This window comes from Bubalus kerabau, chromosome 7 (assembly GCF_029407905.1).
Source record: "Bubalus kerabau isolate K-KA32 ecotype Philippines breed swamp buffalo chromosome 7, PCC_UOA_SB_1v2, whole genome shotgun sequence".
Classification (NCBI taxonomy): domain Eukaryota; kingdom Metazoa; phylum Chordata; class Mammalia; order Artiodactyla; family Bovidae; genus Bubalus; species Bubalus kerabau.
Genome location: NC_073630.1, coordinates 101,353,367 through 101,368,013, shown reverse-complemented (window position 1 = coordinate 101,368,013; position 14,647 = coordinate 101,353,367). Strand labels below are relative to the sequence as shown.

Here is a 14,647-nt window from a genome sequence, read left to right as displayed (position 1 = left end):
AAGCTACAGTCCATGGGGTCGCAAAAGAGTGGAACCTGACTGAGCAACTGAACAAGTATGGATTTTATGGAAAATGGAGACTGCCTCCCCATATTTGGGGAATTCCCATCATATGAGTCTTGGTGAGAAGTAAAGAGTACCACTTAATGTCCTGCTGAAAAAATCACCTTTCCAAGTCCCAGAGCTAAAGCTGGGAGACTGAAAAACATGCAGACCCCTGGGGCACTATTCATTCCTCCTGCTCTTATCTGCTGTTTCTGTTGTTCAGTTGCTAAGTCCTGTCCAACTCTTTGTGACCCCACAAACTGCAGCACACCAGGCTTCCCTGTCCTTCACTATCTCCCGGAGTTTGCTCTAACTCATGTCCACTGAGTCAGTGATGCCATCTCATCCTCTGTTACCCACTTCTCCTCCTGCCTTCAATCTTTCCCAGCATCAGGGTCTCTTCCAATGAGTCAGCTCTTCAAATCAGGTAGCCAGAGTTTTGGAGCTTCCACAGCAGTCCTTCTGATGAATATTCAGGACTGATTTCCTTTAGGATTGGCTGGTTTGATCTTCTTGCAGTCCAAGGGACTCTCAAGAGTCTCCTCCAGTACCACAGTCTGAAAGCATCAGTTCTTCAGCATTTAGCCAACTCTCACATCCATTCATGACTACTGAAAAAAACATAGCTTTGACTATACGGACTTTTGTCAGCAAAATGATGTCTCTGCTTTTTAATATGTTATCTAGGTTTGTCATAGCTTTATCTTCCAAGGAGTTCAGTTCAGTCGCTCAGTCCTGTTCGACTCTTTGTGACCCCATGAACTGCAGCACGCCAGGCCTCCCTGTCCATCACCAACTCCTGGAGTCCACCCAAACCCACGTCCATTGAGTCGGTGATGCCATCCAACCATCTCATCCTCTGTTGTCCCCTTCTCCTCCTGCCCTCAATCTTTCCCAGCATCAGGGTCTTTTCAAATGAATCAGCTCTTCGCATCAGGTGGCGTCATTTAATTTCGTGGCTACAGTCACCATCCACAGTAACTTTGGAGCCCAAGAAAATAAAATCTGTCACTGTTTCCATCATTTCATGGCAAATAGATTCAGAAAAAAGTGGAAACAGTGACCGATCTACTCTTGTCCCAAGGGTCTGATCAGGCTTGTGTCTGCCTCCTTCCTAAGGAAGCCAGAGGTCCCATCTGAACAGCCTTCCTACAGCAGTGTTCCATTGTAGGAGGCTAGGCGGGAGTCCCAGACCAGTGCTATCTCCCGGGATATTGACACAGTGGCCAAGTTTATTGGCGCTGGGGCTGCCACAGTTGGTGTGGCTGGTTCAGGAGCCAGCATTGGAACAGTCTTTGGCAGCTTGATCGCTGACTATGCCAGGAACCCGCCCTTGAAGCAGCAACTCCTCCCTGTGCCGTTCTGGGCTTTGCCGTGTCTGAGGCTAGGAGGCTCTTCTGTCTGATGGCCCCCTTCCTCATCTTCAGCGTGTGAGACTCCGTGGAAGTCACCTACTTATCCTTGCTGCTCAACTCCAGGCCATGCCCAGTGCTTTACCATTAAACACAGCATTTCTGGGACTTCCCTTTTGGTCCAGTGGTTAAGACTTCACCTTCCAATGCAGGGGATGAGAGCTCCATCCCTGATTAGTGAGCTAAAATCCCGTATTCCTCAGGCCAAAAAAACAAAACATAGGACAGACGCAATACTGTAACAAATTCAATGAAGACTTTTTGTTAAAGTCTGGTCCACAAAATAAATTTTTAAATAATAATAATATTGAAAAAAAGAACTATACATCATACATTGAGTCACTTTATTTATAATTTTATCTCTAAAGAACACTGATCATAATTAAATCTTGTGTAAATAAAAATAAATAAATGCAAAAAAAAAAAATGGTCCACAGGAAAAAAGTCTTAAGAAAAAGTTTCTCTAAAAATAAAAAAACTTTCCCAGCCTCTCTAACAGCCAGAGCACAGATTTACGACCTCGATTCTATCAGTCAGTGTTCTCCTGTAGCAGACGTTGAAACAGACAGAAGTGAATGGAATTGATTCAGTGGGATCAGTGCTAGGACAGGTGGCTGCCGTGGTGGTACTCCTTTTCCAAGAGAGCAGTGGTGTATTAGCAGCATCATCCAGATTCCAGTATTGATGGCATCAGTGCCGAAAGCAGCATGTTCGTGGACAGCAGGAGCGGCAGCAGGAGAAACAAGGGGAGCTTTATGGAGCCCATTCTGCAGTGTGATTTTGGAAATAATTCCTGGATGAGAGTTCCCAGTGTGGCTTTCCAACTCTCCTAGAGTCTAAGTACTAAAATAGTCATTATTAAATTCACTTTTAGTTAAAAAAAAAAAAGAAAAAGAGGAAAGGATATATAACAGATGAATTAATGGAAGCAGTGCCAGAATAGCAGATTGAGGCCATCCAAAATTTCACTACTCCATAAAAGAAATGAGAACAGTGGCCAAAGTTGTCAAAATCAACTTCTTCAAAACTCTGGAAATAAAGTCTTGCAAGGATCCAAGGAGAGGTCTTTTGGCCTAAAACTCGACATTCGAAAAACAAAGATCATGGCATCTGGTCCCATCACTTCATGGCAAATAGATGGGAAAACAATGGAAACAGTGAGAGACTTTATTTTCTTGGGCTCCAAAATCACTGCAGATGGTGACTATGGCCATGAAATTAAAAGACGCTTGCTCCTTGGAAGAAAAGCTATGACCAACCTAGACAGCATATTGAAAAGCAGAGACATTACTTTGCCAACAAAGGTCCATCTAGTCAAAGCTATGATTTTTCCAGTAGTCGTGTATGGATGTGAGAGTTGGACTATAAAGAAAGCTGAGTGCCCAAGAATTGATGCTTTTTAACTCTGGTGTTGGAGAAGACTCTTGAGAGTCCCTTGAACTCCAAGGAGATCCAACCAGTCCATCCTAAAGGAAATCAGTCCTGAATATTCATTGGAAGGACTGATGCTGAAGCTGAAACTCCAATCCTTTGGCAACCTGATGGGAAGAACTGACTCCTTGGAAAAGACCCTAAAGCTGGGAAAGATTGAAGGCAGGAGGAGAAGGGGACGACAGAGGATGAGATGGTTGGATGCCATCACTGACTCAATGGACATCAGTTTGAGCAAGCTCTGGGAGTTGGTGATGGACAGGGAAGCCTGGCATGCTGCAGTCCATGGGGTTGCAAGGAGTCGGACAGGACTGAGCGACTGAACTGATGGAAAAGCTGGCCAAGAACTCGAGTAGGCAACTTTGGAACCATCACTGGAAAAACATTTAAAACTGGTCAGATGAGAAGATGTTTTTATGGCTGGAAGGGCTGCGGTTGGTCTTGGTGCTTTGTGCTTTGATGACTTGGGAATGTCTAATGAGATTGGAGCTATTGAAAAGGCTATGATTTGGCCTCAGTATGTGAAAGATAGAATTCATTCCACTGTATGTATTAACTCTTAGCAGGAAGTATTGGCTTAACAGCTTCATCTGCTTTGGCAGTGAACAGAACTCCTTCTCTCAAGAACTTCATGATGAAAGGCTCTTCAGTGTTGATTGGTGCAACCTTTGCAGCCGTAACTGGAGCTGGAATGCTGATACAGTCAGTATCGTATTATTGGAACCCAGGCCCAAAACATCTTGCTTGGTTATTCCTATCAGGTGTGATCAGTGCAATGGTGGCTCCTCAAAATATTATGAGGCCCTCTTCTCATCAGAGCAGAGGGGTACACCGCTGGCTTTGTGGGAGACCTCTCCAATGTGGCCATGTGTCCACCCAATGAGAAGTTTCTGAACATGAGAGCACCCTTGGGCATGGGCCTAGATCTTGTCTTTGTGTTCTCACTGGGATCTGTTTCTTCCACCTACCACGGTGGCTGTTGCCACTGTATACTCAGTAGCAATTTATGGTAGATTAGTTCTTTTCAGCATGTTTCTTATGTATGATATGCAGGAATCAATCAGGTATGCAGAAGTAGTACCAGTGTATACGGTTCAAAAATATGACCCTATCAACTCAGTGCTGGGAATCTACATGGAGACATTAAATATATTTACGCTGGTTGTCAGTATTCTACCAACTGGAGGCAACAGAAAGAAGTGAAGTGACTCAGCTTCTGACTTCCTTAATACTTCAGATATCTGGCTTAATAGGGGAAGATTTTCCCTAAATAGGGGCTTCCTGCACTAATGATAAAGAACCTGCCTGCCTCCATCATGCAGGAGATGTAAGAGACATAGGTTCAATCCCTGGGTTGGGGAGATCCCCTGGAGGAGTGTGTGTCAACACACTCCGGTATTCTTGCCTGGAGAATCTCACAGACAGAGGAGCCTGGCAAGCTACAGTCCATGGGGTTGCAAAGAGTCGGACAGGACCGAAGTGACTTAGCACACATGCATGCATGTTCATTAAATAGTTTGTGCAAGCAGCTTTCATTGAAGTTTAGAAGATAAGACTTGTCAACATGTTTCAGGTGTTACAGCAATGTGATGCTTCAGGTCTGCTTTTTCTTCTGGAGAATAAATTCAGTAGTTCTCTTCCAAATAGCGCACTCATTTTCAATTCTCATGTTTGAATAATTCTAAAATGTTTTGATGAATGTGAAAACCGGTTTGTGTTGCAGGAATTAAAGTGTTTTATCGATTTTTAAATTTATTTGGTTAAGTGAAATTTAGGAAATGTGTGCCTGCATTTTTTTTTTTTTTGAGTGTGGGATATTAACAAGTAATGTTATAAGTGACATAAGGGTTTGGTAAAAGGACAAGAGAGAAGTAAAGGGTCAGCTGTGGTCTTCCTGTGAAAACTTAGAACTTGGCACATATGTAATTGTGGTGAGCCACGGAGGGAATCTGGATGTTTGAAAATAAGTTCTGGCTGTACATCTGCTAACTTATCAGAAGCATTGAGCAGAAAACAAAGACATAGACGATTCTCAGGACTCTCCTTACAACATAGATGTGGTCATGTTTGACTTCTCATTGTTTCACACTGTTAAGAGAGTCCACAATATTAAATATATGGAGAATTCCTCTTACATAATATATATTAAAAACAAAAAACGGACAAGAGGGTGGCAGAGGATGATATGGTTAGACAGCATCACTGACTCCCCTTGGATGTGAACTTGAGCAAATTCTAGAAGATAGTGGAGGGTGGGGAAGTCTGGCGAGCTGCAGTCCATGGAGTTGCAGTTGGACACGAGTTAGTGACTGAACAACAGCAGTATATATTACATATGTGTGTTGAAGTCATGAATCGTCTAGAACAAAATATCCTTAAAACACTCAGGAAAAAATATTCAAAGCATGAAAATTCTTGCATTTTTAAGTATACAAAGCAGACTCACAGATATAGAGAACAAATTAATGGTTACCAGTGGGGAGGGGGAAGGGGCAGAGGCAATATAGGGGTGGGAGAGTAAAAGGTACAAACTATCATGTATAAAATAAGCTGCAAGGATATATTGTATAATCCAGGAACTAATAGCCAATATTTTATGATAAGTATAAATGGAGCCTAATCTTTAAAAATTATACTGTGAATCACTATATTATAATATGTAATACATAATATTGTATATCAACTGTATAACTAAGTTAAGAAGTTATAACTATATAACTAAATTTAAAAGTATACAAACAATATGTGCATAATTGCTGAATAGTTTTGCAAATTTATTGAAATGTTTAAAGGAATACATGCTTGCCTTTCTCCTCTCTTCAAGTTTTAATGCTTTTTATCAAAAAGCCTGTTTGTATTACACTTGAGATTATAAAAGCAGTTTTTCCCCTTAGATTTGGTTTCTTGAATTCCATCTCAGAGGAATCACTAAAAAAAGGAAGGCAAAGTGAGGCTTTTTTCATGAGCTGTATCAATCAAAAATGCAATGGAGTTGGGGTGGGAGTTGGGAGGGAGGTTCAAGAGGGAGGGGACATACATAAACCTATGGCTGATTCACGTTGATATACGGCAGAAGTGAACACAATATTCTAAAGCAATTATCCTCCAATTAAAAAGAAAAAAGAAACAATGAGTCTACCAAAAAAAAGAAATGAAAAATGCTTCGTTCGAGTTTCGAATAGCAGAATTTTCCTTCTCTACTCCATAGACCATTGCTTAACTCTCCCGTGCAATTTGTAAGTTTTTCTTTGATACAAGAGTTATTTTTGGAAGTTCTTATGAATGAAATAACTGTATGATTATTGAGATGGTTGGTGTTTTTTTAATTTATTTTTAACTGGAGGATAATTGCTTTACAATGTTGTGTTGGTTTCTGCCATACATCAACTTGAATCAGCTCTAAGTATGCATATGTCCCCTCCCTCTTGAACCTCCCTCCCACCCATGGCTGGTGGTTTTGACAAATATTTATTATAGTAATCCAGAGATAACTATTCTAACCATTTCAATTTACATAGGATGCTTATTTCTGAAATAATAAATGGGGGAAAAAAAGCCAGAAAAAAAAAACAGATAAATTGGATTTTATTAAAATTAAAAATGTTTGTGCTTCAAAGTATAGCATCAAGTGAGTGAAAGCAATCCACAGAATGTGAATATATTGCAAAACATATATCTGATGAAAAATAAAAAACCTTGTAACTGGAGTATTAAAGAAATACAACTCAAAGCTGGGGGGAAAGACAAATAACCCAATTTTAAGACTGGCAAAGAATCCAAATAGAAATTTTCCCAAAGAATATACACAAATGGTCCAAAAGTACATGAAAAGATGCTGGACATCAGTACTCATTGCATGCATGCATTATAATTTGCTTCACTTGTGTCCGACTCTTTGCAACCCTATAGACTGTGGCCCACCAGGCTCCTCTGTCCATGGGATTCTCCAGGCAAGAATACTGGGGTGGGTTGCCATGGCCTCCTCCAGTGGGTGTTTCTAACCCAGGGTTCTAACCAGAGTTTCTTACCCCTCCTGCATTGGCAGGCAGCTTCTTTACCGCTAGTGTCACCTGGGAAGTCCTAAGTAGTCATTCAGTTCAGTTGAGTTGCTCAGTCGTGTCCGACTCTTTGCGACCCCATGAATCGCAGCACGCCAGGCCTCCCTGTCCATCACCAACTCCCGGAGTTCACTCAAACTCACGTCCATCGAGTCGGTTATGCCATCCAGTCATCTCATCCTCTGTCGTCCCCTTTTCCTCCTGCCCCCAATCCCTCCCAGCATCAGAGTCTTTTCCAATGAGTCAACTCTTCACATGAGGTGGCCAAAGTACTGGAGTTTCAGGCTTAGCATCATTGCTTCCAAAGAACACCCAGGGCTGATCTCCTTTAGAATGGACTGGTTGGATCTCCTTGCAGTCCAAGGGACTCTCAAGAGTCTTCTGCAACACCACAGTCCAAAAGCATCAATTCTTCGGCACTCAGCTTTCTTCATAGTCCAACTCTCACATCCATACACGACTACTAGAAAAACCATAGCCTTGACTAGACGAACCTTTGTTGGCAAAATAATGTCTCTGCTTTTCAATATGCTATCTAGGTTGGTCATAACTTTCCTTCCAGGGAGTAAGCGTCTTTTAATTTCATGGCTGCAGTGACCATCTGCAGTGATTTTGGAGCCCCCCCAAAATAAAGTCTGACACTGTTTCCACTGATTCCCTATCTATTTCCCATGAAGTGATGGGACTAGATGCCATGATCTTCATTTTCTGAATGTTGAGCTTTAAGCCAACTTTTTCACTCTCCTCTTTCACTTTCATCAAGAGGCTTTTTAGTTCCTCTTCACTTTCTGCTATAAGGGTGGTGTCATCTGCATATCTGAGGTTATTGATATTTCTCCCGGCAATCTTGATTCCAGCTTGTGCTTCGTCCAGCCCAGTGTTTCTCATGATGTACTCTGCATAGAAGTTAAATAAACAGGGTGACAATATAAGCCTTGGCGTACTCCTTGTCCTATTTGGAACAAGTCTGTTGTTCCATGTCCAGTTCTAACTGTTGCTTCCTGACCTGCATACAGGTTTCTCAAGAGGCAAGTCAGGTGGTCTGGTATTCCCATCTCTTGAAGAATTTTCCAGTTTATTGTGATCCACACAGTCAAAGGCTTTGGCATAGTCAATAAAGCAGAAATAGATGTTTTTTCTGGAACTCTCTTGCTTTTTTGATGGTCCAGCGGATGTTGTCAATTTGATCTCTGGTTCCTCTGCCTTTTCTAAAACCAGCTTGAACATCTGGAAGTTCACAGTTCATGTATTGCTGAAGCCTGGCTTGGAGAATTTTGAGCATGACTTTACTAGCATGTGAGATGAGTGCAATTGTGCGGTAGTTTGAGCATTCTTTGGCATTGCCTTTCTTTGGGATTGGAATGAAAACTGACCGTTTCCAGTCCTGTGGCCACTGCTGAGTTTTCCAAATTTGCTGGTATATTGAGTGCAGCACTTTCACAGCATCATCTTTCAGTAGTCATTAGGGCAATGCAAATATCAAATCTTTGCTTTGATACTGCTTTGAACTAGTTAGTGAAAACTAGTTAGCAACTAACTTTGAACTAGTTAGTTCCTAAAATGCATGTGGAAATAGTATATTCACCAAATTCATCTAGGACAATGGAAAAATCCTGAATGATCAAAAGTTACCATCATAATTTCCTCGTGTATTTTCTAAGAAAGAAACATAAATTATCAGTCTTATACCAAATTCAAAATGAGTATTAGTGGTATGAATGACATCAAGTTGATTTCACCTAAAAATGTACGTGACAAAATTAGTGATACACATTTTATTTTTTAAAAATCCCATCTCTTTTTTTCCTCTTTAAATTTCTCTATGCATTTGTAGAGGTACAAGAGCAGTTTTATTTTTATATTTTGGCTGTGCTGTGTCTTCATTGTGGCCCATAGGCTTAGTTCCCTGACCAGGGATGGAACCCACATCCCCTGGATTAGAAGGAGGATTCTTAACCACTGGAGCATCAGGGAAGTCCCACATCTCTCTTTTACATCACTGAAAACTTTGAATATTGACTTAAGAAATCTTAGGAAGCCACATGTCAGGCTGGTGGAGCCTTGAGGTGACTCCTGCTGTGGGTGGATTCCAGGGCCCAAAGCACAACCGTGTGGGAGAACTCCAGGTGCCCAACTCCATAGCCAAATGGGCCCTGGGAAAAGTGATTGGGACAGCAATTCAACAAACTGCTACAGTGAGAGTAACCAGGCTTTTTCTGGATCCCTACTTATTAAAGCATTTTATTTTTTTTAATTATATTTATAATTGATTGATGACTGCTTTACAATATTGGTTTGATTTCTATCATATATCAGCATGAATTAACCATAGGTGTACATATGTTCCCTCCCTCTTGAACCTTCCTCCCTCCTCCCACCCTTTTCCACCCCTCCAAGTTGTTACAGAGCCCCAGTTTGAGTTCCTGAGTCATACAGCAAATTTCTGTTGGCTATCTATTTTACATATGTTAGTGTATATAAAGCGTTTTCTTTTTTATTCTTAAAAAATATTTACTTATCTTTGACTGCCATCACCACCTTAGTCATGGTGCACATGCTCTCAAGTGGTGGCATGTGGACTTAATCGCCCCTCAGCATGTGGAATCCTCCCCAACCTGGGATCGAACCCACGTTCCCTGCATTGGCAGGCAGACACCCAACCCCCGGACCACCATGGAAGTCCCCATTAAAGTGTTTTAGTAAGTGAAAAACCCACTTTGTTTACAATGCTCTTTAGCAGTGCGAAGCCGGGGAACTGTGTTGCTCACTGCTTTGCTTGTCGCATGAACAAAGCACGTGAAACAGGAACCGCCTGAGATCATTTTCAAAGCTGGACAAGTCATAGATCTAGTGACCGGGAAACTGTGAGCAGGAACTCCTTACCTGGAGAGTCCAGTCAGTTTGGAAACCACTCATTTAACCAAAAATTGCGCAGAACTTGGTACCTCTTCAACACAGTGAAGGAGGATTGGAAGACAGAGACACAAGCACAGATTTCTAAGTTTGCTTCATGGAAAAAGCTTTCTAAGTTTCCTCACAAACTGTCCAATTCATCCTCTGGGATTCATGAAATACCAGAAATAAATGAAATAAAGGCCTTGTTATAATTTTTCAAGTTTCTTTATTGGTAACATACTTTTTTGTTACACTGAGACTCAGCATGATGCTGGGAAAGATTGAAGGCAGGAGGAGAAGGGGACGACAGAGGATGAGATGGTTGGATGGCTTCACCGACCGGATGGACATGGCTTTGAGCAAGCTCCGGGAGTTGGTGAAGGACAGGGAGACCTGGCGTGCTGCAGTCCATGGGGTCACAGAGAGTTGGACACGACTGAGCAACTGAACTGAAATGAAGTGTACCTAGTAATCCACGACATTATTTTATAGTGTTTTATAATGTTTATAATCTTTGTATAATTTTATAATGCTTTGTTTCAGAAGGTGCATTTTTTTCATTCAAAGAAATCTTGAATGTATCTTAGAATCTTTTTTTGGAAGAAGAAAATCTACCTTTTGATATCATAAACAGATAAAGCCACATTAAGTGAATTGTTATTTTTGAGGGTATGTAATACAATACTAAATTTTTTTCTCTGACTTAACCAGTTCGAAGTTGAAATATTTAACATGCTTGGGTCAGACTTTATCAGATTCAGATCTGTATTAATAAGAATGTTGACCCTTATAAAATAAAACTTAAAAATTAACACAAGAGTGAAATCTTTTGACAAAATTTAGATATGCAAAATTATGACTGGGAAATTTTTATTTGGTAGAAATTATGGTCATAAAAAGAAACTATAGGGAATTCCCTGGTGGAACAGTGGTTAGGACTCTGCACTTTCACTGCTGAGGGCCTGAGTGCAATCCCTAGTTAAGGAATTAAGATCCCACAAGAGGCCAAAAGAAGAAAAAAATTATAGTGGCAAAATTTTCAGTGGTAAAATTAGATATGGGCAAGAAGTGACCAAATCTTCAAAACAAAGAATTGATTCTGATTAAATAATTTCAGAAAAATAAAAATAAAATGAAAAACACTGAAAATGGCTTTACTGGTCTCCATATCAAATTAAGCAAAGATTTAAATTTAGTTTATATTTCAGTTCAGTTCATTTGCTCAGTCATGTCCGACTCTTTGCGACCCCATGAATCACAGCACACCAGGCCTCCCTGTCCATCATCAACTCCCGGAGTTCACCCAGACTCACGTCCATCGAGTCAATGATGCCATCCAGCCATCTCATCTAGGAAAAAATTGATAATTCATCATAATATCATTCTATTAAAACATTCTTATTGAATTCTTAAAATATGTAATAAAAATATACTAATCACAAAACAGCAGCATAAAAAGCACTAAATTTCGTATTAGATGTGCATTGGGGAAAGGGGGGGTGAATGGGTTAGAAAATACTATTTTCATGATATTTGGCAAAACTAATACAATTATGTAAAGTTTAAAAATAAAATAAAATTTAAAAAAATGCTATTTTCATTTGTTAATTTTTCCTTTTGTCTGTATTTCCCCATGACAATTTTGTGAAATAAATTCAAAAATTTACTTCTTACCACAATTCAAATGTATAGGGAAAAAACAAGAAGTTTTGGGGGTTTTGTTTTACTTTCATACTGCTGCTGCGTTGCTTCAGTCGTGTCCGACTCTGTGCGACCCCGTAGACGGCAGCCCACCAGGCTCCCCCATCCCTGGGATTCTCCAGGCAAGAACACTGGAGTGGGTTGCCATTTCCTTCTCCAATGCAGGAAAGTGAAAAGTGAAAGTGAAGTCGCTCAGTCTTGTACGACTCCTAGCGATCCCATGGGCTGCAGCCTACCAGGCTCCTCCGTCCATGGGATTTTCCAGGCAAGAACACTGGAGTGGGGTGCCATTGCCTTCTCCATCTTTCATACTAGTCCTTTTATTTAGTAGAAATATGGCATTGCAGTCCATGCTGACATTCTGAGATTCTGTAACTTATTTTTCTAATGCAAGATTTTAGTCACACAATAAATTATCCTAAGACTGTATCATAATGCTTTTGTTACCCCATTGATTTATAATTAAGTTTGTTTGGTCAGTTACCCACTAATAAAATAACCCTGTGGGGTATAACACATGGGTTTTCTGAAGCTAAAACTATTCTGACTTTCCTCTTAGTGGAAGAGAAAATTATTAAATGTCTAATCCAAATTTTGTCTACCCCAATAACCTAAATGGTCCATTTAGTCCTCCAAGAATGGAAACCATTCCTGTGGAATATTTAAAGTAGAAAAAGAAAACTGCTATTGGAACTAGAGAAATCATCTTTAGATATTTCAAGGACTGTTATGTGGAGGCATGATTATATTTATTCTCTGTAACCAAAGACTGGGACTGGGATACATAAAATCACAGAAAAGGAGATTCTACTCTGTTTAAGAAAGAACTAATATTTGGAGCTGTCTGCGAATTGAATGGGGCTTCCCTCATGGCTCAGTTGGTAAAGAATCCGCCTGCAATGCAGGAGACCCCAGTTCGATTCTTGGATTGGGAAGATCCACTGGAGAAGGGACAGTCTACCCACTCCAGTATTCTAGGGCTTCCCTTGTGGCTCAGTAGGTACAGAATCCACCTGCAATGCGGGAGACCTGGGTTTGATCCCTGGGTTGGGAAGATCCCCTGGAGAAGGGAAAGTTTACCCACTCCAGTATTCTGGTCTGGAGAATTCCATGGACTGTATAGTCCATGGGGCTGCAAAGAGTTGGACATGACTGAGCAACTTTCACTTTCAGGAGTTGAATGACTGCTTATGAAAGATGAGATTTACATCATCAGGAATAGTCAAGCTGAGGTTCTGGGGTGTTGAAAGAAGCGTCTTTGGTTGAGATCAGATCCTTGAGATCAGTCACAGGGAAATTGTTACCTGTGGTTTTAGGAGCGCCAGTGTTTACAGTTTCAGCGTTAGTCCTACAATGATGTCTCTTTCAACTACTTGCAGTTCACTGATGTCAGTTGAAGTGGAAAGACAGGAACAGGGTTTCGGTGCAAATACCTCCTTGGAAGTATGTTTTGCAGAAGAAAATCACCATGTCTGTTAATATATAACAAAAGGAAGATTAAAAGACCACTGGTCTGATAGTCTTAAAAATGCCTTCAATTTTTGAGAATCCAAGATTCTGCATCTGGAAAGCTGTGTAGCTTCAGTCTGGAGAAATGGTTGGAGACAGCTGGCAGAGGTTGAGGGAAGAAAGAGGAAAGAGCTGGTGTCTGAAGTAAAGACTGATTTGGTCACATGTGAGTCCTCAAGAGGGAAAAGTGGAAACTGGGTTTATAAACAAACCAGCCAAGGTAGAGACAGAAGGTGGAGTTTGGTCACCGGGAAGAAAGCCAGAGACTAACTTTTGGAAGTAGAGTTCAATGAAACCAAGACCCCTCATGGTCTTGACCCAGTCAGTCTTTCCAAGTGTCATCCCCCCCTTCTCCCTGTCAACACCAGACTCTCTGCAGCTCCTTGAACACAGGGAGCCCTTTCTCTACACTCGCAGGTCCCTCTGCCTGCAACACCACTTCCTCCCTTATCTACCTGGGGTTCACAGCCTTTTCTCTAGACAGAGCTCACAATCAGCTCCTCTGTCAAGTCTTCCCCAGCCTCTCCAGACGGGAGAAGAGATTTGATCCTCTGTGTTCCAACAGCACCCTCCACATAAGGATGAACTACCCATAGCCTGTAGCCCATCAGGCTCCTCTGTCCATGGGATTCTCCAGGTAAGAATACTGGAGTAGGTAGCCATTCCCTTCTCCAGGGGATCTTCCTGATCCAGGGATTGAACCTGAGTTTCCTGCATTGCAGGCAGATTCTTTACCATCTGAGCCACCAGGGAAGCCCAATATAATTATTGTCAAGATGTCTGACTCTCTCACTAGACCATGAGCCCCTTGAAGCTAGGAGCCATGTCCTGTTGATTTTTCTGTCACCAGAATTTAAATCATGTCAAGCACATGTTTGTACCTCAATAGATATATGACGAATGAGTAAGTGAATGAGGGGATGAGTCCAAGTGCAGCAGCACAGCTGAGCCCACTCTGTGGATGCAGATGCTCGGTTCCTTTGGTTCAACAGCAAGAGCAAGCTCTCACATGATAGCTGAGTAGCTCCAACTATGAGATAAAATATTCCTGGGATAGAGAGCCAGACATGCCATTATAATGGTTCTCATATTACCCTGAAATCCTCTAGAGACCCTGGCACAGTGTTTTGTCTAATAAATATGATGATTTGCACTATATGTATATGTATTTGTTCAAATTAGTGCATAAGTATATGAATAAATCGATGAAAACCTCAAAAAAAATGATCCATTAGATTAATTAAGCCAGTGAGAATAATATCTGGAGTGAGTATGACAGCAAGACAGTCTTAGGCAAAGTGAGGTGATCTTACTTTGAGTGACATCTTATCACCTTTGCTATATTCTCCTGGTTGCAGAAGCAAGCGAGAAGTCCCACCACACTCAAGTGTAACTGATTACACAAAGACATGAATGTGAGAAGTGATTTCCTACCCAGCTTCAGAGAAGTGGTTTCTGGGAACCACATTCCACCTTTACCTTAACTTTGTCGTTTCCAAGGAAACAAGCCTGTTCATTTTGGGAGTCCAGATCTAAGTATATTATATTATCTGTTTATTTTTGGTTACGCTGGGTCTTTGTTTCTGGCCATGGGCC

At 41.2% G+C, this 14,647-nt stretch overlaps 3 pseudogenes; all 3 read left to right on the top strand.

Moving 5' to 3' along the window:
• The first annotated feature begins 207 nt into the window (after nt 1–207).
• Nucleotides 208–1,804, top strand: LOC129657295 (ATP synthase F(0) complex subunit C1, mitochondrial-like; annotated as a pseudogene).
• A 1,416-nt stretch (nt 1,805–3,220) lies between these two features.
• On the top strand, nt 3,221–4,091 carry LOC129657121 (growth hormone-inducible transmembrane protein-like; annotated as a pseudogene).
• A 4,897-nt stretch (nt 4,092–8,988) lies between these two features.
• On the top strand, nt 8,989–9,907 carry LOC129657120 (28S ribosomal protein S17, mitochondrial-like; annotated as a pseudogene).
• The last annotated feature ends 4,740 nt before the right edge of the window (nt 9,908–14,647 follow it).